The 6697-nt window shown below is 33.3% G+C and overlaps 1 pseudogene; it reads left to right on the top strand.

The window, feature by feature from the left end:
* Window positions 1-4680: 4680 nt before the first annotated feature.
* Window positions 4681-5190, top strand: LOC125097353 (60S ribosomal protein L15-like; annotated as a pseudogene).
* Window positions 5191-6697: the final 1507 nt, after the last annotated feature.

Here is a 6697-nt window from a genome sequence, read left to right as displayed (position 1 = left end):
CTCTCTTGCTCTGTCTCTCTGTCAAATAAGTAATTAAAATCTTTTTAAAAAATAAAATAAAAATAAGATAAAATATCTTCGTCTAATCCAAAATCACAAAGATATTCTCCTGTGTCTCCTTTGAAAAGTTTTGGGGTTTTACATCAAGGTCTGTGATCCTTTTTAAGTTAATTTGTAAACTTATAATATTTATATAAAACTTAAATGAACTTAAAAGAACTTATGAAGATCTAGGTTCTTTTATTTTTTAAATGTATGTTCAGGTGTTTCAGCACCATCTTTGAAAAGACTGTTCTTTCTCCTTTGAATTACTTTGACAACTTTGTTCAAAAATCAGTGACATATATGCATGTTTTTATTTATGTACTGTCTATTCTGTTCCATTTTTTTGTATACTAATACTTTACAGTTTTAGAGTAAATCTAGAAATCCAGAATATAGGAATTCAACTATTTTTTTTCTTTATCAGATTGCTTCTCTTATTGTAGGTCTTTCATTTTTCCATCTGTTTTAGAATCAGCTTGTTGATTTCTACCCTTCCAACCCCCCAAGAAAGCATATTTGGGGCTTTGATTGTAATTGCGTTGAATCTACAGGCAAAATCATGGGACAGTGAAATCTTAAGAATACTGAGTTTTCAGATCCATGAATGTGGTATACTTCATTTATTTAGGCCTTTGATTTCTCTAGTCAATATTTTGTAGTTTTAAGTATATAAATCTTATATCTCTTCTGTTAGATTTATCCTCAGACTATCCCATTAAGTACCTAGGTATTTAATATTTTTGATGCTATTATGTTTAGGTATTAATTTATATACAAATGTACATAAAATATATTGTTTTATGTAATATATTATAAAAATATATAACATTCATTACATACTATAAGCTATGTAAATATAATAATATACATTATATATTTTTTTTAATTTCTTTTATATAGTGACTATTACCTAGTGATGTTTAGGAATGGTTTATCTTCTTTATGAATTTACCCATTTACCATTCTGCCATATCCCTCTTTATCTCTAGTAATTCAGAACCTGTTCTGAAGTTTATTTTGTCTGATATTAATATAGCCAGCCTAGCATTTTTTTTTAATTAGAGTTTGCTGTATTTTTTAATCCTTTTACTTTTGACTTATCTTGGTCTTTATACTTAAAGTGAGCTTCTTAAACACAATACCTATTGGGTTTTTCTTTACTACCCAACTTTAAAAATCTCTGCCTTTTAGTTAGACAGTTCAACAATTGCTTGTCTAATCAGTTTACATTTTGCATAATTATTTATACCATTGATTAAACTTACTGTCTTGCTAGTTGTTTTCTGTTTCCCAACTTCTTTTAAATTGAATATCTTTTTTAAAAATTTCATTTATCACTACTAATAGCTAATAAGTTATACTGTTTTTTTTTCTTTTTTAGTGTTTGTCCCAAGGGTTTAGCAGAGATTGCTTTCAAATAATAATATATTATTTCATAAATAGCTTCAGATCTGTACAACAGTATACCTCCAGTGTTTTTTCCATCTTTTGTAATATTGTTGTCACATATGTTAATATTATGTGTACTTTAAATCCTTTAGTACATTGTTAAAATTTTTGCTTTAAACAGTCAAATATCTTTTAAAGCAATTAAAAATAAGAAAAATATCTTTTACATTTATCTTTATTTGTATAATTAGAAGTATCTTCATTTCTTTGTGTGGATCCATTTCCAATGTCATATAATACTTAATTCTGCCTAAAGACTTTCCTTTAACATTTCTTGCAGCACAGTTATACTGGAAATGAATTTTCTCCAGTTTTATTTGACTGGGAAAAAGTGTCCATTTTCCTTTAATTTTTGTAAAATATTTTTCCTGGCTGCAGAAGTATGAGTTGACATTTTTTTCTTTCAGTACTTTAAAGATGTCACTCCAGTTACCTCTAACTAGAATAGTAGAGCTATAGATCCTCCCTGTGTTTTTCTGGGATCTTGCATCTATGGGTTGATGTCTTTAAACATTTTTGGAGAAATATGTAGCCATAATTCTTTTCCTCTAGGACTCAAACTTCACTTAGATTAGAATATTCGGTATTTCCCCACAGTTCTTGAATTCTACCCCTCATCTAGACCCAAACTTTTTTTTTTTTTCTTTTCTCTCTGAGTTTTCTGGTCAAGAAAACGGTATATCTCTCCATTTATTTAGGTCCTTGATTTTCTTCATCAACATTTTGCAGTTTTCAGTGTACACAACTTATGCCACATTTATCAGATTTATCCTTAGATTATCTCATTAAATCCCTAGGTATTTAATATTTTTGATGCTTTTATATATATATATATATATATGCTCTCATTATCTTCCCTCTCCTAATTCTCTGCATCTCTCTATTTCTCTCCACCTTTTCTTATCCTTACATTTTGATAATTTTTATACACCTATCCTTAAGTTTACAGATGTATTCCTCATCTTTGTCATATCTGCTGATGAGCCCATCAAAGGAATACTTCATCTCTGATATTATATTCTTTATTTATAGGATTTTCATTTGACTTTTCACATATTTTCCATTTCTATGCTGGAATTTTTCCACTAGTCATTTGTGGTATCCTTTTCATTATATCCTTCAATTTATAATCATTGTTACATTAAAGTCTCTCTTTCACAATTTTTGACATCTGAGTCTGGTTCTTTTGACTGCTTTATCTCTTGACAATGATTTTCCTTTTCTGTGCCTCACAATTTTTATTGAATTCCAGATATCATGTGTATAACAGAAGATGCAGAGGGAAATAGTATTTATCCTAGGCAATAGCAATATGTATACCTTTTTTGTCAGGTCTTTATTTTGGGAGGTGGAGGGCTTGAATCAGGACTGGGTTTGAGTTGCTTGTGCTCATTACATTCAGTTCACGATAGTCTCCAAATTGTGCAGCAGCAAGCTACTACTTCCTGCATTGTACATAGAGTACCATAACAGTGGTGGCATTTCTCAGTATTTGTGCTCTACCTGCAGCTTTCAGATATTTATCAGATATAAATATATATACTCTTGCTTTTCCTCTACCAGTAGATTGCTGTTGCTTGTTAGTAAGTGCTCTCATCCACCCTCCAGGGTTACCCATAGGCACTTTATACCTGGACATTATGAGTGACATTCTCTTTGCATTCCTGATCCTTAGCTCACTCCTTAGTAGCCAAACCCAGCCTTGTGTCTGTGATTGGTCTTGGGCAGAAGTTTCATGCTGTCCCTTAGAATTAGAAGACTTTTGCTTGTGTCATTATAGAAGCTTAGGACCAAGATTTTTTTTTTTTAATTTACTCTAGAATGAGAGCATTTTTATTCTGGCTCTGATTGTTCCAGAATGAGATGTTACCCCAAACTTGGCTTTTAACAATTTGTTAATGTTTAGGTGATTTATCTGTATCCATTTGTATGGTGGTTACCTCCTCCTATTCTCAGCCATGGGTAAGGCAGTTCTCTTGCCTTGTCTGCCTTTGAAGAGTCTGGTCTGTCTTTGGAATTCAAGTTTCCTATATGTGGATAAATGGGACTTCTTACAGTGGGATTTTAAGTTAATGCATTCATTATAAAGCTTCAACTCTCTGATGGACTAAAAAACAATTGTGATATTGTAGCTTTCTGGATGTTTTATTGTTGTTGATGTGAGAATAATATTGTTTACAGATTTCCATATCCTAAATAGAAGTAAATGCTGTATGATTTAAATAGCTGAGTTTTTAGTTGAAACTATTCAAGGTACATGAGAATTAAAGGGGATCTGATGGCAAAAGTAATAATAATAATAACAACAACAACAACAAAAACAATTCCTGTAAACATATCTTTTAAAAATGCTTTATTCTCCATTGGTAAGTAGAAATTTACTTAGCAAATCTCTTCCTGTTTCTTCTTTATACAGGGAGTCTTAGTCTTAATGGTAAATATAACCCAGCCTGTTAGTTGAAAACTTATTCTTTTTGAGGAAATGATGACTCACTGAAATCAAATTCTTTATATCTCACATCTCCCAGAGTGATATCTATGTATATGTACATGGCACGATGAAGGAAGGTACGTCTGGCTCACTGCCACCCTCTGGTGTTTTCTATAATTGATTACGGTATACTTTCCTTCAGTTGGCCCTTACCATCTTACACTGGCATGCGCTATTGTTCATAGTCCTACCATGGCCTTGAACTGTCAGATACAACTACTCCGACTCTTTCTCCCTACCTAGGCCTTTGTATGCCTGCCAGCCCCCCTCCCTAGCATTATTATATTTCTCTATTTACCATTTTTTGTGAAAGAGACTGGAGTGAGGCTCAGGCCCATTAACCAACACCTCTTATTCAGTTTTGCTGGCATCACATGAAAGGGGAGGCTTTGCTATAATTATTGCTACATTCCTCTGGCTATTCCATAGGAAGAAAAGCACTTTTTTTTTTTTTTTTTCTGCTCTGGATCACAAGACTAAACTGAGATTCCTATTTCCCTCTCTCTACCTCATCTTCATCAAGAATAATGCCAGAATTTGAGATCCTCAAAGGACATCTCCTATATTTCATATAACTGTTCTCTATCAGTTCTCTCATTCTCCCACACATCCTGTTGATTATGTGCTTTCTTTTGAAAAGAAAACTAGCTTTTAACCCTTTCCTTTCTGTCTTGTAGCTGCCATTAGCTCAATGGATGTGTTGTTGGCAGTACCACCAGCTCTCTCTGCTTCACAGAACCCCTGGCCCATCCTAGCCCAATAAAGCCTGCAGACTGGGGTGCTAGACCAGTCAAGGTTATGTCATATATTGGATTCGTGTGCAATGTTGTAGCCACAAATGCCCAGCTCTAAGGGTGCTACCTATGGGTGCCTGTCCATCATGGTATTAACCAGCTAAAGCTTGCCCAAAGCCTTTGGTCTGTTGCAGTTGCTAGATGCCACTGTGGGGCTCTGAGAGTCTTGAATTCTTACTGTGTTGGTGAAGGTTCCATGTACAAATCCTTTGAGATTATCCTCCCCAATGCATTCCATAAAACTTTCAGAAGAAATCCTGACACCAGTGGACACCAGACCGGTCCACAAGCACAGGGAGATATGAGGGCTCACATCTGCAGGCTGTGGGTGCTGTGGTGTTGGGGTCACAAGTTCACCACACTATCGGTGGTTCTCACTATGCAGCATGGAGAAGACACAATACTTTCTAACTCTACCATTTCTGCTGGTATAAGTAATGTCTGTAAAATCCTTACCTAATAAATAATTTAGGACAGTCATATCTGCTTAAAAGTGTTCTTTAATTTTGTCTGTTAAAATGAGTTGTCTACAGATTGTTCCATGAATGCATTGTCAAATTATGAAAGTTAAACTGTAATCATGTTTGAAGACTATAAGTGATGGTGTATCTTGTTTCTAATAAGATAAATGCTTTTGTCTTTGCTTTATCTTATTAGGGAGTTTATGTGTCAGTGTTTAAAATGCTGTTTGGTATAATAGGTACAACATAAATTGTACAAAAGTGGAATGCAGAAGTTAGCCATGTAGATTTGTTGGTGCATGTAATGAAACCTACAGCTTCATTGGGGCAATATAATGCTCTACTGGTTTACTCTCAAATGGCTGTTTTTAGAAGTTCGGTAAGAACAAGTTTTTTAAATTGGATTTTGTTTGGAAATGTGAAGAATATCTTAATCTTTTATCATGTTCATATGCAGAAAAATGTTTTAACTAGGGCCCACATTTTTAGGTTGAATCCAATATTCTATTTATATAACTGCTGCTTCTGGAAGAATAGTTTGAAAGAATGCCAACATTTTTAGGGGAATTGATTAAACCTGTTGCAAGAGGGTTCTCTTACAAAGGAAAAGAAATCCTGCTTAACCAAAGCAAAAGTACCTTGGTCTTCACAGTACCACTGAAGTTCACATAAAAGGTGGAGGCTTCTGGTTTTATCCCACAACTACATGGGATCTGTAGAATAATGGATTTCATACAAAGCATTCAGTAATGGTATTTATGCTGGTCTATATTAAAACTGGTAGAAATTGAGCATTAGGTAAATGAGAAGAATTTATCTTAAGCTTTGTAAGACTAGTAACCAATGCTAGGATTGGGAAACTGGTGGCCATCAGATAACTTTTTAAGTGTGAAGATAAAAAATTAAAATTAGTTTTGATCAGAATTTTTAAAAAAGAAAGAAAAGAAATTTTTTCATTATCATGTATTCTTATTTTAATGAATATGTGTGTGTGATTTTTAGAATTCAAAATTAAGAGGAGAATAGTAATGGATACATGACAGTGCAGGGAATGCATTTGGAAGGAGACTGTCCCAAATATTTAGCATCAATCCTGCTAATAATTTCTAAGTATCAAACACTAATTCTTTGTATCTTGTAAAGATGATTTCTTTTCATTTTTACAAAAAACTCATGAAGCACTTTGTTATTTTAGAAGTAGAATTAAGTAGTTTACCTAAGGGAAAAGTCTACCAACATTTCTACTGACACATGACAACACTGAGATTTGGAGTATGAGATTAATTTGAATAAGAATCTGCTCTTAGCGGCAGAATTAAGACTAGAACCTACAATTCCAGATGCTTTCTTTGCTCTATATTGGTCAGATAGTTTGGTTCAGGTAGACCTACTCAAATTTGAATAAAGTTCATAGTCACTTTGGAAATAGACATGTGATTCAAGGTGATTTTCACAAA

Source organism: Lutra lutra, chromosome 4, assembly GCF_902655055.1.
Source record: "Lutra lutra chromosome 4, mLutLut1.2, whole genome shotgun sequence".
Classification (NCBI taxonomy): Eukaryota; Metazoa; Chordata; class Mammalia; order Carnivora; family Mustelidae; genus Lutra; species Lutra lutra.
The sequence above is the reverse complement of the archived record's forward strand: the minus strand, read 5'-3'. Positions and strand labels throughout refer to the sequence as shown.